The sequence below is a fragment of the Pan paniscus genome, chromosome 15 (genome assembly GCF_029289425.2).
Source record: "Pan paniscus chromosome 15, NHGRI_mPanPan1-v2.0_pri, whole genome shotgun sequence".
Classification (NCBI taxonomy): domain Eukaryota; kingdom Metazoa; phylum Chordata; class Mammalia; order Primates; family Hominidae; genus Pan; species Pan paniscus.
In genome coordinates this window covers 103,935,792-103,963,233 of record NC_073264.2, presented here as the reverse complement: position 1 = coordinate 103,963,233, position 27,442 = coordinate 103,935,792, and the positions used below count along the sequence as shown (strand labels likewise).

At 45.6% G+C, this 27,442-nt stretch overlaps 1 protein-coding gene and 1 non-coding gene across 3 annotated transcripts in view; one reads left to right on the top strand and one right to left on the bottom strand.

Annotated features, from left to right (window-relative positions):
* TRAF3 (TNF receptor associated factor 3) overlaps window positions 1-27,442 on the bottom strand; it is a 138,538-nt gene that overhangs the window by 100,544 nt on the left and 10,552 nt on the right. The gene's annotated exons all lie outside the window — the stretch shown is intronic.
* Window positions 25,793-25,893, top strand: LOC112437121 (small nucleolar RNA U13). Its single transcript, XR_003025781.1, has one exon. It is a non-coding gene; the product is annotated as a small nucleolar RNA U13 (small nucleolar RNA).

Here is a 27,442-nt window from a genome sequence, read left to right as displayed (position 1 = left end):
CTACAAAATGTAAATACACACATGTAAAAGAATGAAACTGGACCCCTATCTCACACCACAAAAATTAACTCAAAATAGATCACACAATAAGCCAGGCACAGTGGTATGCACTGTAGTCCTAACTACCTGGGAAGCTAAGGCAGAAAGATCACTTGAGCCCAAGTGTTCAAGGCTGCGGTACACTATGATCATGGCTATGGATAGCCACTGCACTCCAGCCTGGCAATATAGCAAGACCCAGTCTCAAAAAAATAAAAATAAAAAACCAACACATACACACATGATCACAGCAGAAAAGAACTAAAACTATATAATTCTTAGAAGAAAGATGTAAATCTTCACGACCTTGGATTAGGCAATGGTTTCTTAGAAATGACTCCAAGCCAGGAACAGTGGCTCACATCTGTAATCCCAACACTTTAGGAGGCTGAAGCGGGAGAACTGCTTGAGCCCAGCAGTTTGAGATGAGCCCAGGCAACATAGTAAAACTCTGTCTCTACAAAAAATAATTTAAAAAATTAATCAGGCATAATGGTACCGCCTGTAGCCCTAGCTACTCAGGAGGCTAAGGCAGTAGGCTCCCTTGAGCTCTAGAGGTCGAGGCTACAGTGAGCCACGATTGTGCCACTGCACTACAGCCTGGCCAACAGTGCGAGATTCTGTCTCAAAAAAAGAAAGAAAAGAAAAGGACACCAAAAGCACAATAAGCCAAAGAAAAAGTAGATAAACTGGACTTCATTTAAAGTTAAAAACTTTTGTACATCAAAGAACACCATCAAGAAATTGAAAAGAGGCCAGGTGCAGTGGTGTATGCCTGTAATCCCAGCACTTTGGGAGGCTGAGGTGGGTGGACCGCTTGAGCTCAGGAGCTCGAGACCAGCCTGGGCAACATGGCAAAACCCCGTCTCTACAGAAAAAAGTACAAAAAATTAGCCAGATGTGGTGGCATGTGCCTGCAGTCCCAGCTATTCAGGAGGCTGAGGTGGGAGGATCACCTAAGTCCAGGAGGTCAAGGCTGCATTGAGCTGTGATCATGCCACTGTACTCCAGCCTAGATAACGAAGTGAGACCCTGTCTCGGGGGGGGGAAAAAGAAATCAAGATAATTAAAAGAGCAATCTCTATCAAAATACCAATGACATTGTTCACAGAAATAGAAAAAATATCCTAAAATTTGTATGAAACTGCAAAAGACCCCAAATAGCCAAAGCAATGCTGAGCAAGAAGAACAGAGCTGGAGGTATCACACTACCAAACTTTAAAATATACTACAAAGCTGTAGTAAGCAAAACGACATGGTACTGGTCTATAAAACAACTGGTATGTGTCTATAAAAACAGATACACAGACCAATGGAAAAAAACAGAAAACCCAGGAATTAACCTGCATATCTACAGCCAACTGATTTTTGACAAAGGTGCCAAGAACATTCATTGGGGAAAGGACAGTCTCTTCAACACATGGTGCTGTGAAAATTAAATATCCATATGCAGAAGAATGAAAATAGAAACTAGACCTCCACCTCCCATCCTATACAAAAATGAACTAAAAATGAATCAAAGACCTAAATATAAGACCCAAATGATAAAACTACTAGAAAACAGAGGGGAAATGCTTCACGACATTGGTCTGGGAAAAGATTTGATGAGTAACTGAAAAGCACGGACAACAAAAGCAAACATAAATGAATGGGATTATATCAAGCTAAAAAGCTTCAGCAAAACAAAGGAAACAATAGAATGAAAAGCCAACCTACAGAATGGGAGAAAGTATTTGCGAACTATTCATCCAACAGGGGATTGATATACAAGGCACTCACACATCTCAACAGCAAAAAAAAATCCAATTAAAAAATGGGCAAATTGGCCAGGTGGGTGGTTCACGCCTGTAATCCTGGCACTTTAGGAGGCCGAGGCGGGTGGATCAAATGAGGTCAGGAGTTCAAGACCAGCCTGGCCAACATGGCAAACTCCCATCTCTATTAAAAATACAAAAATTAGCAGGTCGTGGTGGTGTGCGCCTGTAGTCCCAGCTACTCAAGAGGCTGAGGCAGGAGAATCACTTGAACCTTGGAGGTGGAGGTTGCAGTGAGCCAAGATCACACCACTGCACTCCAGCCTGGGTGAGCCTGGGTGACAGAGTGAGACTCCGTCTCAAAAAAAAAAAAGAAAAGAAAAGAAAAAAGCCGGGGCAGGGGGATTATCTGAACAGACATTTCTCAAAAGACATACAAATGGCCAAATACATAAAAAATGCTCAGTATCACTAATCATCAAGGAAATGCAAAACAAAACCACAATGAGGTATCATCTCACCCCAGTTAGAATGGCTATTATCAAAAATACACGCCGGGCACAGTGGCTCAAACCTGTAATCCCAGCACTTTGGGAGGCCGAGGCGGGCGGATTATCTGAGGTCAGGAGTTCGAGACCAGCCTGATCAACATGGAGAAACCCCGTCTCTACTAAAAATACAAAATTAGCCAGGCGTGGTGGCACATGCCTATAATCCCAGCTACTCGGGAGGCTGAGGCAGGAAAATCGCTTGAACCTGGGAGGCGGAGATTGTGGTGAGCTGAGATTGTGCCATTGCACTCCAACCTGGCGACAGAGCGAGACTCCACCTCAAAACTAAATAAATAAATAAATAAATAATAACAAATACTGTCCAGGATGCAGAGAAAAGGCAACCTTTTTTTTTTTTGAGACAGAGTCTCGCTCTTTCGCCCAGGCCGGACTGCAGTGGCGCTATCTCGGCTCACTGCAAGCTCCGCCTCCTGGGTTCACGCCATTCTCCTGCCTCAGCCTCCTGAGTAGCTGGGATTACAGGTGCCCGCCACCGTGCCCGGCTAATTTTTTGTATTTTTAGTAGAGACAGGGTTTCACCGTGTTAGCCAAGATGGTCTCGATCTCCTGACCTCGTGATCCGCCCGCCTCGGCCTCCCAAAGTGCTGGGATTACAGGCGTCAGCCACCGCGCCCAGCCTGAGAAAAGGCAACTCTTACACACTGTTGGTAGGAATGTAAACTAGTACAGCCACTATGGAGAGCAGTATGGAAGTTCCTCAAAAGCTACAAATAGAACTACCATATGATCCAGCAATCCCACTACTGGGAATTTATCCAAAGGAAAGGAAATCATGACATCAAAGAGACATCTATACCCCATATTTACCGTAGCACTATTCACAATAGCCAAACAGGGAATCAATCTAGGTGTCCAACAACAGATGAAGAAAATGTGGTATCTATACAAAATGGACTACTATTTAGCCATAAAAATGAATGAAATCCTGTCGTTCACAGCAACATGGATAGAACTGGTGGACACTATATTAAGTGAGATAAGCCAAAAACAGAAAGTTAAACACCACATGTTCTCACTAATACATGTGGAAGCCAAAAAAAGTTGATCTCACAGAAGTGAAAAGTAAACACAGGATACTAGAGGTTAGGAAGGGTAGGAGGATGGGAAAAATGGGGAGAGAGCTAGACAGGAACAGAGTCTAGTGTTCTATAGCACTGTAGGATGACTGCAGTTAACAATAATACATTGTTTCAGGCCAGGTGCTCTGGCTCTCTCCTGTAATACCAGTGTTTTGGGAGGCTGAAGCAGGAAGACCACTTGAGGCCAGGAGTTTGAGACCAGCCTTAGCAACACAGCAAGACCCTGTCTGTACAAAAAAAAAAAAAAAAAAAAAAGAGCCAGGCATGGTGGCACAAGCCTACAGTCCTAGCTACTCGGGAGGCTGAGGCAGGAGGATCACTTGAGCCCAGGAGTTCAAGGTTACAGTATGTTATGACTGCACCACTGCACTCCAGCCTGGGTGGCAGAGTGAGACACTGTTTGTACACACACACACACACACACACACACACACACACACACACACACACACACTACTGCTGTAGCAGTATCCTCCTCACAATGTCAGCCCATCTTAGCAACTTCCGATCAAACTGAGAGTCAAATTGAGAGACTGTAATGAAGGCCTTCATCACCTTTGCACTATGAGACAAGAGATCTGACCTCTGCACAAAAACAAACAAAAACAAAACAAACAAACAAACAAAAACCGCCTACAGTGCAAACAGCTCCTTGAGCTCCTTGTAGGTGTGGCTTGTGGGAATGGTCAAGAGCCAGGAATGGCGGCGTGGGCCTAATGTCCCAGCTACTCAGGAGGCTGAGGCGGAGACGGCTTAAGCCCAGGACTTCATGGCTGCAGTGTACTATCATCCAGGGCAGTACGGCAGCACCTGTGAATAGCCACTGCACTCCCGCCTGAGGCAACATAGCAAGACTCTCTCTTAAGAAAGAAAAAAAAAAAGGTACCCATTGTTTGCTCAGAAGGACGCTAATACAGACAGCAGCAACGGGGCTCATGAGAAGAATCAAAGCAGCAAAAATCATGGGGATGCAGCAATTCGGCATCCCCTTAAGGATCAGGCTGTCCTCCACTCCACTGTGAGATACAAAGTGTATAATGCATGGGACTGGTGTCCTACAAGATGATCTAAGTGCATACATACTGAAAAAAGATGCAAAGACTATACACCAAGACGCTAATGGTGTGGGGATAATGAGGAAAATTATTTTATTTTTACCTTTATGTGTTTTCTCTGGGTATACATACAAAGTTAAGATACCTTTACCGAGCTTTCTCCTGAAGAATTCCTTCTTGATGTAAGTGACTGTAAAGGTTCTGCCCTCAGAGATGTCTTATTTCTGGGAATCCAGAATGTCTAATGGACTCGGGGTACCTTTTCTATGTTTCATCTCCCAAAGAATACGTCCACACCCAGGTAGGCTGATGCTGACACAGCAGACAACACTGACCTCCTCCATGCCGAAGTTTAACAGGTGAAATACAGTTACTGACATCAGCAAGAATTGTTGTCTTTCTCTTGATTCTCTCAGGTTCCTCAATTTATAGGATCAGTGAGACTTCACAGATGTCAGCTGCTGATCAAAACAATCATGATAAGCCCACATCATAAGCTCAAGATAAATCTTTAGCCTTAAGTCAGGAATTCTGGGCCCATCTGCATGTCAAATACCACAGAGCCAGTGTCTTGTGAACACTGCAAACACTTCTGAAGAACTACTTTATAAGTTCAGGAGAGCACATCTCAGAAAAAAATGGAATACTTATTTCAATTTCTCACAATTAACTCTAATTTATGACATTGACATTCTCCTACTTAAAAGCTTCTGATGGTCCACCACTCCAGAACTAAGCTTCAACTTGTAAAAGGGGCCATGATCACTGTTCTCACCACACACTGAGGTCACCCTACGTTCCCACCAGAGCTGATTGCACTGGGTGTGATGAACAGCATCTATACTCTCTCTCCCACTGCACCGCCCCATCCTCACCCAAATCCCCTCAAGATCAAAATTCTTTATCTTGTAAAACTCCTGCTCAAACATTACAGTTGTTGGGGGGGAGGGGGTTGTTTGTTTTTTAGTAAAGCATTCTTGACCCTTTAAGCCAAGAGTTGGCAAACTTTTTTCCCATAAAGAGCCAGACAGTAACTATTTTATGTTTCATGGGTCACATATTCTTCTTTGCTTATTTTTACAATCCTTTAAACACATAAAAACTATTCTTAGACCTATAGTTTGCCAATCTGTTTTAGATACCACTACTGCCATGCCGTGCTCCAACATTTTTGGTAATGCATGGATGGAGTACGTTTCATCAGTTTAACTTCAATCAGATGAACTTTCAAAAGCCAAGCTGAGGTTTCCCTTTAAAGATCTGTTCTTGCCTACATGGTCTTTAAAAGTCTATGCTGTGGGCCAAGCGCGGTGGCTCATGCCTGTAATCCCAGCACTTTGGGAGGCCGAGGCGGGCAGATCACGAGGTCAGGAGATCGAGACCATCCTGGCTAACATGGTGAAACCCCATCTCTACTAAAAATACAAAAAGTTAGCCGGGTGTGGTGGCGGGCGCCTGTGGTCCCAGCTACTCAGGAGACTGAGACAGGAGAATAGCGTGAACCTGGGAGGCGGAGCTTGCAGTGAGCTGAGATTGCGCCACTGCACTCCAGCCTGGGCAACAGAGCAAGACTCCGTCTCAAAAAAAAAAAAAAAAAAAAGTCTATGCTGTGAAAGATTTTATTATAAAGCTTAAAAATAATCCTCATTTGGGATACATTCCATTTCCAGGAGACACAGAGCTTTAAGAAAGTCAATCTAAGCCAGGCGCGGTGGCTCACGCCTGTAATCTCAGCACTTTGGGAGGCTGAAGCAGGCAGATACCTGAGGTGAGGAGTTTGAGACCAGCCTGGCCAACTGGTGAAACCTCGTCTCTACTAAAAATACAAAAATTAGCCGGGTGCGGCCAGGCACAGTGGCTCATGCCTGTAATCCCAGCACTTTGAGAGGCCAAGGCAGGCAGATCACGAGGTCAGGAGATTAAGACCATCCTGGCTAACACAGTGAAACCCAGTCTTTACTAAAAATACAAAAAATTAGCCGCGTGTAGTGGCACGCACCTGTAGTCCCAGCTACTTGGGAGGCTGAGGCAGGAGAATCTCTCGAACCTGGGAGGCAGAAGCTGCAGTAAGCAGGGATCACGCCACTGCACTCCAGCCTGGGTGACAGAGCGAGACGCCATCTCAAAATAAATACATAAATAAATATTAGCTGGGTGTGATGGCGCGTGCCTGTAATCCCAGCTGCTCGGGAGGCTGAGGCAGGAGAATCACTTGAACCCAAGAGGTGGAGGCTGCAGTGAGCTGAGATCGTGCCACTGCACTGCAGCCTGGGCAACAGCGTAAGACTGTCTTAAAAAAAAAAAAAAAAAAAGTCAATCTATCACCATGCTCAAGACAATCAAATTAAAACTACAACTAAAATTTTTCTAGAAACAGCCATTGGTCATTCGACTCAGAGGACATATTTTCCCCAAATACTGAAAATGTGCCTTTAATATTTACATTATGTCCTGTAAAATGCGTCTATAGCTAGGGTCCACCTTCTAGACCAATTTGGAAGTTTTTCTGTTCCAACAAATCCTCTTAAATAACTTCTCAGACATTTCCTTCCCTTGGAGGCTGCCTTGGAAGCCCTCTAGCACCTGACTAGTATGGTTCTTCCTCTTCTTTTTTTTTTTTTTTTGAGATGGAGTCTCGCTCTGTTGCCCAGGCTGGAGTGCAGTGGCACAATCTCGGCTCACTTCAACCTCTGCCTCCTGGGTTCAAGCAATTCTCCTGCCTCAGCCTCCTGAGTAGCTAAGATCACAGGCATGTGCCACCACACCCGGCTAATTTTTGTATTTGTAGTAAAGGTGGGGTTTTACCATGTTGGCCAGGCTAGTCTCAAACTCCTGACCTCAGGTGATTCGCCTGTCTCAGCCTCCCAAAGTGCTGGGATTACAGGTGAGAGCCACTGCACCTGGCCTAGTGTGTTCTTCTTTCACATCCATCTCCATTGTGAAACTTAGGAATGCTCCAGTATCAGCCTGTGGCAAACCAGGGACGTGACCAAAGTGACTCTCTGTGCCCTCCCCCCCACTTCCTGTCCATCCAAAACAACCGCCAAATAAATGCACAGTTATAAACACCTGGACCATGCATTCCATCCATGCATTCCTTCACCTCTAACAAAATAAAATTTCATTTCTTTCAGACGTGTCTTAAGGACTAGTGGAGCATAGAGGTATGCTGCCTCAACTTCCTTCCAGTGCTGATTTGCATGTTGGAGTAATTATGCCAAGACCATGGTGCTAGTTTTCCATTTCCTTTTTCGTAAAAAGGCCAACTAACTCACCATGCTCTACTTCAAAAGCTTACTAACAACATCACTATGTGCCTACCTTTCTGTGTGCCATGAAAACAGGGTGGAACATTTGCCAGCTGTAGGGATAAGAGAGCTCCCCTGGAGCTGTGGTCGCTGCCCTCATGCCTCACCACTAATGGCTTAGTTCTTTTAATACTCTGAAAGGTGAGGAAAAAATAACTGACAGAAAAATCCCCTACACAAAAACCCCAACTCTGCGGGAAGGAGGGCGGGTCCCTGTGAATCATCCACCCATCCTCCAAGTGAAAGGCAGCACAGGTGAGTGATTTATCATCTAAAGATGGCCAAAGCAAGAGGACTGCTTGAGGCCAGGAGACCAAGACCGGCCTGGGCAGCATAGCAAGACCCCATCTCCACAAGAAAATAAACATGGCTAGTAGAAAGGGACACAGCCCTGTGGGGATGGCTGAGGAGGAAACTGTAGGACACAGGCAACAGGACTCCAGGTGCAGGCATGGAGAGACTGAGGCCCCAGGCCCCTGGAAAAAGGAGGACAAGGCAGCAGGCAGGACAGGCAGTGTCCAGGGGGAACAATGATGGCCTCCTGGGCAGGCAGGCTCCTGGGGCTGAAGCTGGGGCAGCAGGGAGACGCAAGACCTTATCAGGAGGAATGCAGGGTGCACTGAATGCAGTCAGAGGCCATAAAGGGTTTTCAGGGAAGGGCAGGAGGCCACCTATGTTTAGATCTCTCTGACAGCAGCATGGAGAAAGGCCTGGAGAAAACTGGGGTGAAGCGGATAGACAAGTTGGGGCCACCGGCATCAGCAGAAGGCTTGCCTGGGCTGGGGACCAGGGAGGGGGAAAACAGGGTGCAGAAGTGAGCACCAACGACAGATTGTGAGAGAAGAGGGACCAAGAAATGCTCCCCAGTCTTCTAGCATCTGGATGGGGGTAGGGAGGAATCAAGAGCTTCACTAGAGACAGGTTAGGTGTCATTCAAGCAATAACACCCAGTGGCCCCAGTCATGCCCCATTCACTCACTCTCAAGGTTTGTGGACAAAACGCCTCCTTGTCCTGCAGGTCCGGGACAATGAGCCCCTCTGAGACCAGCTGTATGAAGCACTCCACTCTTGACCTCCCGCCAGCCCTGCCAGGCCCCCTCTATTCTTCTGGAATCAGCACACGGACTTCCCTGTCTTCAAGGCCTGCCTTAGAACACAGGCCTCATGACTACAGGGAGCTGCCCATATCATTTCCTGCCATGCCCTGGTACACAGGAGGGTGCCCGGCACATACCAAGGACTCAATAGCTGTTAAATAAATATGCAGGTCCGAAGCTGAAGCTCAAGGGGCAGCTTGGACTAAAGACATAAGTTTGGGGAACTTGGGAACCACAGCTGGAAAATTATTTTATTTTTCTAATGGTATCTATTCAAAAATTCCCATTCTGCTAACCAAAGTTTTGATGTAAATTATGGCATGTTGGGAAGGGTTTATCCAGACTGGCTTGATGGACTTCTGGGCACTCTAGCCTCCAAGTGCCCTCTGCTGTTTAATGACTAAAGAGACTGAATTTCTGTAGAAAGTACCTCACCTTATGAAAACATAAAATCTTAACAGTCACACATTCACTAGAAATCAAGAAGAGTATGGTGAATGAACAACTTCCAAGCCACGGTTTCTCAACCTTGGCGCGACTAACATTTTGAACCCGAAAACTCTTTGCTGTAGGGATATGCTGAGCACTGCAGGGTGTTCACAGCATCCCTGGCTCTACTTACCAATGCCAGTGGCATCCCCCACCCCACTTCTGAAGGTTTCCAGACACTGCAAAATGCCCCCTAGGGTACGAAACTGCACCCCACCCCCACCCCACCAACTCCATCTCTGGATGAGAACCACTGTCCCAGACCCAGTGGTCTTTCCATGTAACTACAACCAAGGAAACAGGAATCAAATTTAGTTAAGTTTGAAATGTTCACTTAAAAACAACTAGTCCAAATGACATCCTCTAGTGAAACTAAAAGTAAAACAGGTATGTACTCACACAAACCATCCCAGTGAGGTTTTGAACCATGACATCAAAACATGCTGACATTTCCTTTGAAGAGTCTGGGTCTAAATTGGACAATCTTTGGAAGGACTGCCTCACGCTCTAGCTGAGGGAATGCATGACTAACCTCTTCATTTCAATAGGACACAGGAAAACGTAGCCAGGTAGAGCATTCTTTCCCTATGTAAAACTGCGTGGAATCACCGAGCTGGCTGCAGGCAGGGGCTCCCTGGTGCCTCACTGCTCACCAGCAGGGGGGAGAACCCAACAGTAGTCTTGGGCAGCGATGACTCAGCCACAGCAGAAGCCACGGAGGGCTTGGAGTCCAGCGGTGAGTCTCTACGCAAGGGGGCTCCCAGCATCCTGCAATCCACTCACCGAGGGCAGTGAGGGTCTCATCTGGATATTTTCTTCCACTTGTCACTGTCTTTATGCACATCGCTCTCCACAGAAAAGTGAGTAATTCTTACACACTTTAAATCACTTGGGACATTTTTAGTATCAGATTCCCACATCAGTTTACCACAGAGTTTTTGAGGTTTTACCTTTTTCCTTCCCATCTAAGAGCATACACTAGAAAAGAAGCATCCAGTGAATCTCCTGGCCTCCAAACTCCCCCATGATGGGACTGGTGATGGGGTGTCCAGAGTAAAATGTCTGATAATGAGACCAAAACTAGTTGCAAATTATCTAAACCAAAGGGTACCAAATATGCATGGAGAACAAATACTCCCTTAAGGGCCAAAAGGAAAGAAAACTGAAGGCAAGTAATTAAGGCATTAAAGATGTGTCAATCACAATACAAATTCTTCTACGTCCAGGGAAGGTCAAAATCTTTCCTTGTGTTCCTCAAAATATGGTGGTATAGACAAGAACCACTGGCATTTTTTCTGTCCTGGAGGATCAATTTTGGTGCACAGAAAGATTTGTAATATTAGAACATATATATTACATATCATACAGCAGAACTCAAAATTCATATGAATTTTAGATAAAAAGGACCACAAAAACCAGGTATCAAGAACAGGGTTAGGTGTGATGTCTCATGCCTGTAGTCCCAGCACTTTGGGATGCTGGGGCAGGATGATTACTTGAGGCCAGGAGTTCAAGACCAGCCTGGGTGATATAGCAAAACCCTGTCGCTACAAAAAATACAAAAATTATCCAGTGTGGTGGCTTGCACCTGTAGTTCCAGCTACTTGGGAGGCTGAGGTGGGAGGATCACTTGAGCCCAGGAGGTTGATGCTCCTGTGAGCTGAGATCATGCCATTACATTCCAGCCTGGGCAACAGAGTGAGACCCTGACTCAAAAAATAAAAAAAGAAAAGGCTGCTTTAGGATATTGCGTTCTTGGCCCTCTGAAACGGTACAAGTCACACATCCACTGTCCTCTGTTGCTACGGCGGCCTCACAGTGGAAAGCTAGGGACATACTGATAATTTTCATCTGCTGTGCACCAAAAACGGCCCAATTATTTTCCTAGCCAAGGTCAGTCATGGAGCAAGGGAATCTGAAGAACGCTCCAGAGAACTGAAGATTGTAAGTCTCTACAGAGAAAAGGGAGTCTGCGTAGACACACACAAGTCAACCATATGACTCCTCTGAAGTTTTTTTTTTTTTTTTTTTTTTTTTAAAAAACAGTCTGTCACTGAGGCTAGAATGCAGTGGCCCAATCATGGCTCACTGCAGTATGGACTTCCTGGGCTCAAAGAACCCTCACATCTCAGCCTGGAAGGATCCCTCTCGCCCCGCCTCCTGAGTAGCTGGGACCACAGGCGCACACTAACATGCCCAGCTAATTCTCTCTCAGACAGGGTCTCAAACTCCTGGGCTCAAGCGACCCTCCGGCCTGAGCCTCTCAAAGTGCTGGGATTACAGGCGCCAGCCACTATATCCGGCCCAACTTTTTAAAGTCAATTTCATAGGGTCACCTCCTCAAAGCCAAGAATTATATATTTGCATGTTTTTATGGTACATGCAGCAGTCATCAGATGCTTGCAAGTGAAGGACAGAGGCTGAGAGAAATCAGAAACCGTACAGAATTCTGTAAGCGAGCAGAGCCGGCCACCAGCTCCAGCTCTGAGCCCAGCCCCAACAAGATATTCCACTTCTGGCTGGGTGCAGGGTGCACACCCAGCTACTCAGGAGGCTGAAGCAGGAGGATCAGTTGAGCCCAGGAGCTTGAGTCCAGCCAAAGCAACAGAGCGAGACCCTGTCTCTTAAAAAAAAAAAAAAAAAAAAAAAAAAAAAAATTCTACTTCTGGCCAACTTAACCTCCATTATAGTCCTAGATAACTAAAACTGCTAAATTTTATTGAGCTTACCTATGCTAAATGCTTTCCATCTCACACTTCCAGGGGGTAGGTACCATTATCCTTATTTCTAGGTAAAAGAACTGAGACACACGGAAGGTAACTGCCCAAGACCCAGGGTCACTCAGACCAGGCAGCCTGCCACCAGCACTCACGCCCTTAGCCACCACCCCACCTCACGCTGCCTCCTTATGTGCACCATCTGGGTGAAAAGAAAAACAAGAAGCTGAGGGCTGACATTCCAAGACTGTAACTCTAAGGAACACAGGTCCTTCATAACCAGCAAGGATCCCACTCCCTCTATCAAAAGCCTGCCAGGAGGCCAAGCCAGGAGCGTAAGCCACTGATAGGGCTGTGTCTCTACCCAAATCTCATTTTGAATTGTAGTTCCCGTAATCTCCATGTGTCATGGGAGGGACCTGGGGGGAGGTCATTGAATCATGGGGGCAGTTTCCACCATCCTGTTCTTGTGACAGTGAGTTCTCACGAGATCTGATGGTTTTACAAGGGGCTTTTCCCCCTTTGCTCTGCACTTCTCCTTGCTGCCACCATGTGAAGGATGTGTTTGCTTCCCCTTCCACCATGATTGTAAGTTTCCTGAGGCCTCCCCAGCCATGCTGAACTGTGAGTCAATTAAACCTCTTTTCTTTATATTAATAAATTACTCAGTCTCGGGTATTTCTTTTTTTTGAGACAGAGTCTTGCTCGGTTGCCCAGGCTAGAGTGCAGTGGCACGATCTCGGCTCACTGAAACTTCCGCCTCCCAAGTTCAAGCAATTCTCCTGCCTCAGCCTCCTGAGTAGCTGGGATTACAGGCGCCCGCCACACACCCAGCTAATTTTTTTGTATTTTTAGTAGAGATGGAGTTTCACCATCTTGGCCAGGCTGGTCTCGAACTCCTGACCTCATGATCCTCCCACCTCGACCTCCCAAAGTGCTGGGATTACAGGCGTGAGCCACCGCGCCCAGCCTCAGGTATTTTTTCATAGCAGCGTGAAAATGGACTAATACAGCCACCTTCTAACACAACTTCTGCTCTTGGCTTGAAATGTCTTTTAAACAGTTGGCTGGGCGTGGTGGCTCACGCCTGTAATCCCAGCACTTTGGGAGGCCGAGGCGGGCAGATCACGAGGTCAGGAGATTGAGACCATCCTGGCTAACATAGTGAAACCCCGTCTCTACTAAAAAATACAAAAAATTAGCCGGGCATGGTGGCGGGCGCCTGCAGTCCCAACTACTCGGGAGGCTGAGGCAGGAGAATGGCGTGAACCCGGGAGGCGGAGGTTGCAGTGAGCCAAGATTGCGCCACTGCACTCCAGCTTGGGCGACAGAGAGAGACTTCATCTCAAAAAAAAAAAAAAAAATGAGTCCAGGTGCAATGGCTCATGCCTGCAATCCCAGCACTTTGGGAGGCCAAGGTGGGACGACCACTAGGAGTTCAAGACCAGAATGGGCAACATAGTGAGACTCTGTCTCAAAAAAAAAAAAATTTTTTTTTTTTGAGACGGAGTCTCGCTCTGTCGCCCAGGCTGGAGTGCAGTGGCACGATCTCGGCTCACTGCAAGCTCCGCCTCCCGGGTTCACGCCATTCTCCTGCCTCAGCCTCCTGAGTAGCTGGGACTACAGGCGCCCGCCACCACGCCCGGCTAATTTTTTGTATTTTTAGTAGACGGGGTTTCACCGTGTTAGCCAGGATGGTCTCCATCTCCTGACCTTGTGATCTGCCCGCCTCGGCCTCCCAAAGCGCTGGGATTACAGAAGTGAGCCACCGCACCAGGCCAAAAAAAATTTTTTTAATTAAAAAATTTTTTTTAATTAAGCAGGTGTGGTGGCTCATACTCGTGGTCCCATCTACTTGGGAAGCTGACATGGGCGGATCACTTGAACCCAGGAAATCGAGGCTGCAGTGAGCTGTGATTGTACTACTGCACCTCAGCCTGGGTGACAGAGTGAGACACTGTCTCAAAACAAACAAACAAAAATAGCTGCATTTGTTGGGTGCCTGCTAACTGCCAAGAGTTTTTTACACATACCAACACACTAACATGGCATATACTGACCCACCTATAAGCTGGGTATCTATAGCACCACAATCCTTATCCAAAACCGAGGCCAGATGTGTTTCAGAGTTCAGAATTTTTTGAATTTTAGAAAGGAAATATTGTACGCATATTTTATATATTATATATTATATAACACTCCAGGGAAGTCTGAGGCAGTACCCATAAAAAAACACATTAATTCACCGGGTGTGGTGGCTCATGACTGTAATCCCAGCACTTTGGGAGGCCGAGGTGGGAGGATCACTTGAGTCTAGGAGTCTGAGACTAGCCTAGGTAACAAAGTGAGAAGAACCCTTTCTTTACAAAATTTAAATTAAAAAATCAGCTGGGTGTGGCGGCACAAGCCTGTAGTCCTCGCTACTTGAGAGGCTGAGGTGGGAAGATCTCTTGAGATCAGAAGTTCAAGGCTGCAGAGAGCTTTGATCACACCACTGATTCTAGCCTGGGCAACAGAGCAAGAGTCTTCTCAAAAAAAAAAAAAAAAAAGGAAAAGAACAGGAAACATGTTAATTAACCATCTGTGGTAAAATAATGAAATATTCATATTAAGTGGAATAGAGATTATAAATAGCCTCACATAAGTTCAGGCCAAGTGGCACCAAATCTATGAAAAAACATTCCATTTTCAGAGGCTCTGGGGTTTCAGCACTGTGGCTGAGGAACTGGGGCCTGCACCATCGCACTCACTTTATGTGCTACTGTCCTGGTTCAGAAAGGCCAAATAACTTGGTCAAGTTCATGCAGCTGGGAAAGAAGAGAGGCAAGGTATGAACCCCGACTCTCTCACCCAAAGCCTGCACGGTGCTTCTCACACTTAAATGAACGCAATGATCACCTAACAGCCTCTCTGAGAGCTGACTGTGAGTCGGCAGGTCTGAGGCAAGGCCTGGGAACCTGCATTCCTAAAGCACTGGGGCTCCTGGAGGGAATGTGCTGCTTCCAGTGGACCAGAGGCTCCCAGTCCAGCAGGGCATCAGCACTCCCAGGAGTTCTTTAAAAATTCCCTCTAAATCTGAATTTCCAGGGTCTTAACTGATAGAAATTGTATGGGTGGGGGCCTCAGTTTTTGTGGTCATTTCTAGTAGCCCATTAAGAGAAATAAATCACTAATAAAGTAGGGCTCTGAGAAGGCAGCCTGCAAGCCCAGTCAGGAGTTCCCCTTGGAGTCCCTACTTTCCATCAAAGGAGTCTAGGAAGATTCCAGCAATGACCACAAAATGTTATTAAATTCCTCAGAGACAACATACCCCAGCCATCCCAGGTTCTGGGGATCACAGCATTTTTCACCCTCCCTTGGAATCAACAAAATCCTACACATACCACACTAAAGGCCAAGTTCTAGAGGACAACCACAAACAAATGTGAAAACTATTGCTGCCTGGCAGCTGACAGAAGGAAATACTTAGCAGAAGACTATGAGAAAAGAAGTGCTTGGCCAAGAGCAGTGGCTCAGCCTGTAATTCCAGCACTTGAGATGCCAAGGCACGCAGGTCCTTTGAGGGCAAGAGTTCAAGACCAGCCTGACCAACATGGTGAAACCCCATCTCTACTAAAAATACAAAAATTAGCCAGGTATGGTGGCATGTGCCTGTAGTCCCAGCTACACGGGAGGCTGGGGCAGAAGAACTGCCTGAATCTGGGAGACGGAGGTTGCAGTGAGCAGAGATCGCACCACTGCACTCCAGCCTGGGCGACAGAGTGAAACTCCGTCTCAAAAAAACAAACAACAACAACAACAAAAACAAGTAAAGAAGTGCTAACACTTGGGCTAGGCTACACTGTGGGAATGAATTCATGAACTGAATGGAATCTGCACATACTTAATCAAACTGTGTATTCTGAATTATGCTCACGGGATGCTAAGATGGAAAAGAACATGAGTGGTAGTGCAGCTGGTTCCTCCCTCTGTGTCAACTCTCTGCAGGTCCTCTGATGTCTGCTAAGCTCCTCCCAAATGTACCCATCATGAGAAAGACTCTGAGCAGGACTTCCACAGCACTAATCTCCCCCCAATGCCACCAGACTCTTAATTCTGCTTTCAGTAGTCCACATCAGCCACTGCTTCTCACACCCAGTCTCAGGTCACTTCTGATATGACATGTATGTACCCCAGCCTGGTCACCACCCTAATGCTGGTTCTCTGCAGAAGCTCATTTGGTTAAATTCCTCATGTAAACTGAACAAGAGTCCTATTCTGACCTCGGTATTAGCTTTTGATAATTACTAATCCTGTAATTTGTCCTTTTTTTGTTCTATTGCCTCCTTCATAAAGTGTCACGTTCCAGACTGAAATTGGCAGTCTGAATTTCCTGAGAACACAGAATGCCTCATGGAGCATTTTTATGCATTTACCTAGCACTGTAACAGCAGGACTGGCACCCATGAAGTGCTTTACAAAGGTCTGCTGAGGCCGGGTACGGTGGTCATGCCTATAATCCCGGCCATTTGGGAGGCCGAATCAGGAGGATCACCTGAACCTAGGAATTTGAGACCAGCCTGGGCAACATAGAGGCCCCATCTCTACAAAAAAAATTTTGTTTTTGAGACAGGGTCTCGCTCTGTCGCCCAGACTGGAGTGCAGTGGTGCGATCTCAGCTCACCACAACCTCTGCCTCCCAGATTCAAGCTGTCCTCCTACCTCAGCCTCCTGAGGAGCTGGAACTAAAGGCACACGCCACCACACCTGGCTAGTTTTTATATTTGTTTTATAGAGATGAGGTCTCCATAAAGCCCAGGCTGGTCTCAAACTCCTGAACTCAAGCAATCTGCTCACCTTTGCCTCCCAAAGTGCTGGGATTGCAGGTGTGAGCTACCATACCTGGCCCAAAAAATGTTGGAAACTTAGAAAGTGAGGATCACTTGAGACTGAGAGATCGAGGCTACAGTGAGCTGTGATCGCACCACTGCACTCCAACCTGGGCAACAGAGCAAGACCCAGTCTCAAAAAAAAAAAAAAAAAGGGTTTTCTGAACTAAGCTAGATTTGGTCAATGCTCACTTAAATGTTTTAAATGTTGTTTTTCTTTACATGAAAATACACTGAGTACCTAAGCTTAGTCAGGCACACAGCAGTTAATACATGCTGAACTGGTGAATGTGTGGTGGACATATCCTGTCCTCTCTTTCCCGACTAAGAAATACGAGTGCCTAGGCCGGGCGTGGTGGCTCACACCTGTAATCCCAGCACTCTGAGAGGCCGAGGCAGGCGGATCACCTGAGGTCAGGAGTTGGAGACCAGCCTGACCAACATGGTGAAACCCCGTCTCTACTAAAAATACAAACTTAGGCAGGCGTGGTGGTGCAAACCTGTAATCCCAGCTACTCGGGAAGCTGAGGCGGGAGAATCGCTTGAACCTGGGTGGCGGAGGTTGCGGTGAGCCAAGATCGCGCCACTGCACCTCCAGCCTGGGCGACAAGAGCAAAACTACATCTCAAAAAAAAAAAAAAAAAAAAGAAAGAAAAAGAAATACAAGTGCCTTCAACCTTAAATACCATTTTTCATTTTTATGGTGATTTTTAAAAGCTGATTATTTTATTTTCACAGCAACTATAATCTCCATATGCCATGCAAGGAGACAAGGCTTTCAAAGAGATTCAATGATTTGCCTAAGGTCACAAAGACAGATGGGGACTAGACCACTGGTCTCTAACTCCTCCTGCAATCTTGTCCTTCCACTGCGGGGTTTCTGCAGGAGGGACGCCACTATCTCCTCCTCCTCCTCTTCCTCTTCCTTCTGCCTCTGGCTTACCAACAGATAATCTCTACGCTTCCCACCATTCTATACAATCCAGAAACATTTACATTAGTAGTGTTACACGTAAAAGAGCAGAATGTCAAAGCTTGATGAGACCTCATCATACATAGAATTGGGGACTCTATGAAGACGCCTCTCAGACCAGTTTTTTCAGGTTGAACTATACATGTTTCACTCCAAGCCTGAGTGACTAAAATACAAAGCAGTTCCTAAGAAGCTTAAGACAATATAAAAAGGGGTAACTATATTGATTCATCTTAACACAAGGCAATATCTATTTTCTAAGATGCAGAACACAGAGAGGAGACAGGCCAAGGGCACGTTTTCAACTGTGTGAATGATGCTGCCCCCCAGCCCTTGCCCTCCCGCCTTGCCTACTACCCTCCGCAGGCCTCAAGTCTCATTTCCCTTCTTTGGCCCCTATGCCGGTCACCCCCAGGCCACAGCCACTACATTCTGACAGAAAGAATCCTGAAGGCAATGGGGAATGAGAAAGTACGTAGTGCCTAAGGAAGCAAGCCCAAAGGCTCACGAGAGCAATGATTCTGTCCCTTATGCTATCTCACAGGCCAGCACACTTTTGGAATTCAAAAGGACAGAATGAGGAACCGGTACCCTTATTCAAAATATATACATAACATTTTACCTTCGTAAGAGACCTCAGACCATGCAGACCAGAGGTCTTGGCCTCAGGAATCACGGTAGAAGCAGGGGCATTCAGGCCTCTGCAATTCCATGCAGCAGCCAGTCATTCCGGGGCATCGACCAGGGGCTGTTTGGGGAAAAACTCTCTTAATCTGTGTTTTTCCCCTGCTCTCACAACCTGACAACAATCGCCAACGCAGAAGAATTCTGTGAACAAAGCTGTTGGGGGTTCAGTCGCCAAGGCTGTCCACCCCCCATCCCCACTTCAGACACTAGTCGCAAGTCCAGGCCTCTAGAACTTCTGACCCACCAGCTTCAAGTTGGGGTTCCCACAAGCCCTCTTTGGATTCGATTAATTTGCCAGAGTGGCTCACAGGACTCAGGGAAATATGTACTTACAGTTACCGGTATATCGTAGAGGATACTGCAGAAGACACAGATGAAGGGACGCAAAGGGCGAGGTATGAGGCCAGGCGGGAGCCTCCATGCCCTCCCTCGGGCCATCCTCAGAAACCTCCACGTGTTCTGCCATTTGGAAGCTCTTGAATGCTGTCCTTGAGTGTTTGTTTGTTTGTTTTTGAGACAGTCTCGCTGTGTCGCCCAGGTGGGAATGCAATGGTGCAACTCGGCTCACTGCAACCTCCACCTCCCGGGTTCAAGCAATTCTCCTGCCTCAGCCTCCCGAGTAGCTGGGATTACAGGCACCCGACACCACACCCGGCTAATTTCTGTATTTTTAGTAGAGATGGGGTTTCACCATGTTGACCAGGCTGGTCTCAAACTCCTGACCTCAGGTGATCCACCCGCCTCAGCCTCCCAAAGTGCTGGGATTACAGGCGTGAGCAACCATGCCCGGCCTGTCCTTGAGTTTTTATGGTGGCTTCATTACACAGGCATGACTTACAATCATCTAGAAATGTTTCTGGACAAAAAACCATGATCTAAACCCAGCAAGGCCTGTCTGTTTGGACTTATCTTGGCCTCTCTGTGCAGCATTCCTGCCTCTAGGGAATGAGGCAGGGCCCTCTCTGGAATAAGGGTCTTCTGACTCACAGTCAGATTAGAGTCCTGCCTTGGGCAGCTGAAAGGAGGCAAGACACCCAACATTACAACAAAAGACTGTAACAAGGGCTATGGGACTTATGAGTCAGAAACAATGGATGAAAACTATGCATACACACACACACACACACACACACACACATATATACATATCATGCATACATATCATGTATATATGTGTGTGTATATATATATCATAACACCACAGTAGCTCACTCTCCTCATTCATGCCTATGTTGCACAGAAGTTCAGGTGTCTAGGAAAGACTTACTTGGGAACAAAGGGAGGTTATGCTTGGGAAACACAGGATTAGGTGGCTTTCCAGCCAGGGTTGTTGGGGTTCTCCATAGAGGTACAAGCAAGGGGCACTCATGGAACACAGGCAGACATAGCTCTTCCCTCATTAATCCCAAAACACTGGGGCACCACTGGAGCCAAAGACAGAGATTTCCTATTTCATTATTTAAAACCACTCCCTCACTTCTCTGTGACCTCATCATGTTTGCTCGGCTCAGTGTTGCAACAATCAGCTGAGACAGGCTGGGAAGGCAGGGTTTCTATGTGAGAGCACATCCATACACACCTCTGCACACACTGTCAAATTATACCACACTTTTATACATAAACAGCCAGAACTGTCTCTAGGGGATTTACTAGAATGATCTAGAGTAAAGGAAAGGAACTTTAGGATATATAGGCTTACTTATATTTTCTCCATGAAGCTTTTTTTAAGAACAGAGAGAAATATTAAAACCCCACAATATTATTTAAAATAAAAGGGAAGGTTTCAACAAATTTTTAAAATGAACTAGTAATAGGAAGAAAAAACGTATGGACCCAAAGCTGTACTTGAAAAACTTGACAAACACATGATCAAGGATGGCTGCTGATAAGACATACATTTTATAGAGGTAATTATTTTATGAATAGGTATACTCCAAAAGTTTTTTAGAAATTATTGATTCAGAACACAGAATGTACTTTCTCACTGAAAATGAGTAACACACAACAGTTGGCATTTCCATTTTAATCCACAACAGTTTTCAAATGGGTATCTAACATATATTACTGAGAGCACTATGGAATCTAGCCACCATGCGTATACCAGATCAAAGACAGTCACAAATTCTTCGACCCTCCTTTCATCAAGAGTTAGGGTCCATGTCCCCTCTCCTCAAATATAGGAGGACTCTGTGTCTTTTTAGAACATGGCAGGAATAATGCTACACTGATATCCAAGCCCAGGCTTAAGATACTGGCAGCTCCAGACTGGGCACAGTAGCTCACGCCTGTAATCCCAACACTTTGGGAGGCCAAGGTGGGAGGATCGTTTGAACCCAGGAGTTCAAGACCAGCCTGGGCAACGTAGTAAGACCTTGTCTCTACAAAAACTTAAAAACTAAGAAATTAGCCATGCAAGGTGGCATGCACCTGTAGTCCCAGCTGCTTGGGAGGCTGGGCTGGGAGGATCACTTCTGCCCAGGCGTTTGAGGCTGCAGTGAGCTATGATGGTACCACTGTACTCAGCCTGGGCAAAAGAGTGAGACTCTATCTCAAAAGAAAAAAAAGAAGAAAGAGAGAGAGAGACTGGCAGCTTCTACTTCCTCCCCTAGAACACTCACTCTAAGAGTTCTGAGTTGTCATGTAAGAAGCACAACCGCCTTAGGAGAAAGGCCATCTGCAGAGGACCTGAGAGCACAAGGAGAGGGAGGATCCCCTGAGCCTGGCCTTCCAACCATCCAAGCATGTGTGTACGGCCATCTTGGACCCTCATGACTGGACCAGCCAACAGATGAATACCAATAAATTACCTCCATCAAGGCCACATGGAGCAGAAGAATCACCCAGCTGAGCCCTGCTTCATCAGCCCACAGAACCATGAGATGTAATAGTAGATTACTGTTTTAAATCACTGATGTTTAGGGTGGTTTCTTATTCAGCAACCATTATCCGGAACAATCTGTGGCTTTTTCATGAAATGAAGGAAGCACATCTCTTTCCTGTCCTGGCATCAGGAATAGAGTTCCCTTCCCTGATCCTGCACTGGTGGTGTGCTGTCAGCCATGATTTTCCCCAGCTGTAAGCCATTAAGTGCACCTCCTATGCTTACAGCTGGCACTACAACATGAATGTGTCTATGTTGAGAAGAGGGGAAGTACATGGTACAATCATCATCATCCCAGCCAGAGATGTTAGGGTTGTCTGCTTGGAAACCCTCCTAGAATTTTCTCAATTAGGAGAGGGCAGGTTTCAAAATTCTGAAGAAACATGATGCACAGTCAAAATACAACTGGGGGCTGGGAGCAGTGGCTCACACCTGTAATCCCAGCACTTTGGGAGGCTGAGGCAAGAGGATCACTTGAGGCCTGGAGTCGAAGACCAGCCTGGGCAACACAGTGAGACCTCATCTGTACAAAAAAAATGAACAAAACTTGCTGGGTGTGGTGGCATGTGCCTGTAGTACCAGCTACTCAGGCAGCTGGGTGGGAGGACCACTTGAGCACAGGAGGCCAAGGCTGCAGTGAGCCAAGATCGTACCACTACACTCCAACCTGGGCAATAGAGTAAGACCCTGTCTCAAAAAAAGATTGGTTCCCAGATACCAAAGTCAAAAATATCACAAGGAAAGAAAACTACGGGCAGGGTGCAGTGGCTCATGCCTGTAAATCCCAGCATTTTGGGAGGCCAAGGCAGGTGGATCACATGAGACCACGTGTTCGAGACCAGCCTGGCCAACATGGCAAAACCCTGTCGCTACTAAAAATACAAAAATTAGCCAGGCATGATGGTGCATGCCTGTAATCCCAGCTACTGGGGAGGCTGAGGTTGCAGTGACCCGAGATCGCACCACTGCACTCCAGCCTGCGTGAAAAAGGAAGACTTTGTCACAAAAATGAAAAAAAAAGAAAACTACAGACTAATATTCCTAATGAACATAGACGCAAAAATCTTCAACAAAATAGTAGCAAACTCAATCTAACAACACATTAAAAGGATTATATACCATGACAAAGTGAGATTTATCCCAGGAATGCAAGGGTGATTCAACATACAAAACAAAATCAATATAATACACTACATTAATAGAACAACGAAAAAAATATGATCATCTCAGAAGATGCACAAAAAGCATTTGACAAAACTCAACAACCTTCCATTAAAAAAAAAAAAAGTCAGTGGCCAGGCACAGTGGTTCACACCTGTAATCCCAGCATTTTGGGAGTCTGAGGCAGGAGGTCTGCTTGAGGCCAGGAGTTTGAGATCAGCCTAGGCAACACAGCAAGACCCCATCACTAAAAAAAAAAAAAAAAAAAAAAAAAAAAAAAAAAATCAATTAACTGGGCATATTGGTGCACACCTGTAATCCCAGCTACCTGGGAGGCTAAGGCAGGAGAACTGCTCAAGGTGAGGAATTTGAGACCAACCTGGGCAACACAGCAAGACCCTGTCTCCACAAAAATTAAAAAATTAGCAGGGTGTGGCAGCTTGCACCTATAGTAGTCCCAGCTACCAGGGAGGCTAAAGAAGGAGCATTGCTTGAGCCTGGGAGTTCAAGACAGCAGTGAGCTATGATCACATCACTGTACTCCAGCCTGGGCAAAAGAGTGAGACCTGGTCTGATTAAAAAAAAAAAAAAAGGCCGGGCACAGTGGCTCGCACCTGTAATCCCAGCACTTTGGGAGGCCAAGGTGGGCTGACTGCTCAGGAGTTTGGGACTAGCCTGGGCAACATGGCGAAACCCATCTCTACCAAAAATAAAAAAAAATAGCAGGGCATTGTGGCATGTGCCTTTGGTCCCACCTACTCAGGAGGCTGAGGTGAGAGGATCGCTTGAGCCTGGGAGGCAGAGGTTGAAGTCAGCCATGATTGCACTACTGCACTCCAGCATGGGTGACAGAGCAAGACCCTGTGTCAAAAACAAAAAAAACAAAAAAAAAAGAAAGAAAGAAAACACAGCTAACTTCATAATCAATGGTGAAAAGCTTCCCCTAAGATCAGGAACAATATGAGGATGCTCACTTTCAACACTCCTATTCAAAATTTTACTAAATGTCTTAGCCAGAGCAATTAGGCAAGAAAAAGAAATAAAAGGCATTCAAACTAGAAAGAAGAGGTAAATTATATATGCAGGTGACATGATTCTGTATAAAGAAATCCCACAGAACCCACAAAATAACTACTAGAGGTAATAAATTCAACAAGGTTGTAGGGCATAAGACCAACATACAAAAATCAGTTGTTTCTATATACCAGCAATGAGCAATACAAAAAGAAAGGTAAGAAAATAATTTCATTTACAATAGAACCCACAAAAATAAAGCACCCAGAAATAAATTTATCCAAAGAGATGAATGATTTGTACACTAACACTACAAAATATTGCTTAAAGAAATTAAAGGAGACATAATTGAATGAAAAGACATCCCAAGTTCAGCTGGGCGCGGTGGCTCATACCTGTAATCCCAGCACTTTGGGAGGCCGAGGTGGGTGGATCACGAGATCAGGAGATTGAAACCATCCTGGCTAACACAGTGAAACCCCGTCTCTACAAAAAATACAAAAAATTAGCCAGGCATGGTGGCAGGTGCCTGTAGTCCCAGCTACTCGTGAGGCTGAGGCAGGAGAATGGCGTGAACCCGGGAGGCGGAGCTTGCAGTGAGCCGAGACTGTGCCACTGCACTCCAGCCTGGGGAACAGAGCGAGACTCCCTCTCGAAAAAAAAAAAAAAAGAAAGAAAAGACATCCCACGTTCATGGATTGGAGGACAATACTGTTAAGATTGCAACCCCCCAAAGCAATCTACAGAATCAATCCCCTCCCTATTAAAATTCCAATGACCTTTTTTGCAGAAATGAAAAAGGTGATATTCAAATTCATATAAAGTTGCAACTGGCCCCAAATAGTCAAAACAATATAGAAAATGAAAAAGTTGGGAGACTCATACTTCCCAAACTTACTACTTCAAAACTTACTACAAAGCTTCAGTAATCAAAACAGTGTGTGATATGGTTTGGCTGTGTCCCCATCCAAATCTCATATTGAATTGTAGCTCATATAATCCCCACGTGTTATGGGAAGGAACCAGGGGGAGGTAACTGAATCATGGGGGTGCTGTTCTCATGAGAGTAAGTCTCACAAGATCTGATGGTTTTATAAAGCACAGTTCCCCTGCACAGACTCTCTTGCCTGCTGCCATCTAAGACATACCTTTCCTCCTTCTTTGCCTTTCACCATGATTGTGAGGCCTCCCCAGCCATGTGAAACAATGAGTCCATTAAACCTCTTTTTCTTTATAAATTACCCTGTCTCAGGTATGTCTTTACTAGCAGCAGGATAACAGACTAATATAGTGTGGTACTGATGTAACAGACTTACAGAGCAACAGAATAGAACTGAGAGTCCAGAAATAAATGCAAACATTTATGGCCAATTTATTTTTAACAAGGGTGCCAAGACGATTCAATAGGGAAAGAATAGTGTTTTCAATAAATGGTGCTGGGAAAACTAAATAAGAACATACAAAGAATGAATTGGGACTCCTATCTCATTCCATATAGAAAAATTAACTGAAATGGATCAAAAACCTAAAGGTAAAAACTAAAACAATAAAACTCAGAAGAGGCTGAGTGCAGTGGCTCACACCTATAATCCCAACACTTTGGGAGGCTGAGGTGGGTGGATCACTTGAGGCCAGGGGTTCTAGACCAGCCTGGGCAACATGGCAAAACCCCATCTCTACTAAAAATACAAAAATTAGCCAGGCATGGTGGCGTGTGCCTGTAGTCCCAGTTACTCAGGAGACTGAGGCATGAGAATTGCTGGAACCCAGGAGGCGGAGATTGCAGTGAGCCAAGATCATGCCACTGCACCACTGCAATCCAGCTTGGGCAACAGAAGGAGACTCGGTCTCAAAAAAAAAGAAGAAAAAAAAAAAAAGTTCAACATTCAGAATATATAAAGAACTCAACAAACATTGTCTTCCCTCCAAAAATACACAAATGGCCAAGAGTCACATGAAAAGACATTCAATATCTTTGCTCATCAAGAAAATACAAACCCAAACCACAATGAGATACCACTTTAACTAGAATAGCTTTAAATAAAAATATATACACATACATATACACATACCCCCCCCCACACACACACATATATATATCCTTTTGTAGTTCATAAGTGTGATTGGGTATTCAAATGAAGGTGTGAGAGGTGCCACTCTGAAACCTTGTTATGACGTCCGCACATTACCCATATGACATGAAAAAGAAACAAAACAAAACAAAATAAATTTAGCAAAGATGTCCTGAAATTGGAACACTGCTGGTGGGAATAAGTTAAACACGATATTACCATATGACCAGCAATTCCACTCCTAGGTATATACCCAAGTGAAATAAAAACATACCTACACAGAAACTTGTACACAAATGTTTATAGCAGCATTACTCTTAATAGTCAGTGAAAATAATCCAAATGCCCATGAACAAATGAATAGACAGATTGTGGCATATATGTACATACAATGGATTATGATTCAGCATTAAAAAGGAACAAATACTGGCACATGCTACAATTTGGATGTACCTCAGAAACATCATGCTAAGTGAAAGCAGCCAGACACAAAAGACAAGTTATATGATTCCTAGATGCTATATCTAAAATAGGCAAATCCACAGAGACCAAAAGCAGATTAGAGGTTATCAAGGGATGGGAGGATTGGGGAATGGGAGTGATTACTTAATGGGTAAAGGGGGATGAAAAGTTGTTTTTCTTTTTTAAGAGATAGGTTCTCCATCTGTCCTTCAGGCTGGAGTGCAGTGGTGTGATCACAGGTCACTGCAGCCTCGAATTCCTGGGCTCAAGCGATCCTCCTGCCTCAGCCTCTGGAGTAGGTGGGACTACATACAGGCTCAAGCCACTGTGCCCAGTTTTGTTTTGTTTTGTTTTGTTTTGAGATGGAGTCTTGCTCTGTCTCCCAGACTGGAGTGCAGTGGCGTGATCTCAGCTCACTGCAACTTTTGCCTCCTGGGTTCAAGTGATTCTCCTGCCTCAGCCGCCTGAGTAGCTGGGACTAGAGGCATGCGCCACCACGCCCAGCTAATTTTTCTATTTTTAGTAGAGACGGGGTTTCACCATGTTGGCCAGGATGGTCTTGATCTCTTGACCTCATGATCCGCCCGCCTCAGCCTCCCAAAGTGCTGGGATTACAGGCGTGAGACACCACACCCAGCCAAGCTAATTCTTTATTTTTGTTGAGATGGAGTCTTCCTCTGTTGCCCAGGCTGGTCTCAAACTACTGGACTCAAGTGATCCTCCCACCCCAGCCTCCCAAAATGCTGAAATTACAGGTGCAGGCTACCATGCCTGGCCTGATTTTTAAACTAGAGAGAGGTGGTGGTTGCAGAACATTGTGAATACACTAAATACGGCTGAGCTGCACACTTAAAATGCTTAATTGTATGTTATGTGAATTTTGCCTCAATAAAATATTGGGCTATAATTTATTCGTTCATTTATGCAAATACTTGAGAACCTACCATATGCCAGGCACACTCCTAGTACACAGGTTAAGGTAATAGAAATACATTCTCTGCAGGCCGGGCGTGGGGGCTCACACCTGTAATCCCAGCACTTTGGGAGGCTGAGGCGGGCAGATCCCTTGAGCGCAGGAGTTCGAGACCAGCCTGGCCAACGATGGTGAAACCCTGTCTCTACTAAAAAAACACAAAAATTAGCCAGGTGGGGTGGTGCATACCTGTAATCCCAGCTACTCGGGAGGCTGAGGCATGAGAATGGCCTGAACCTGG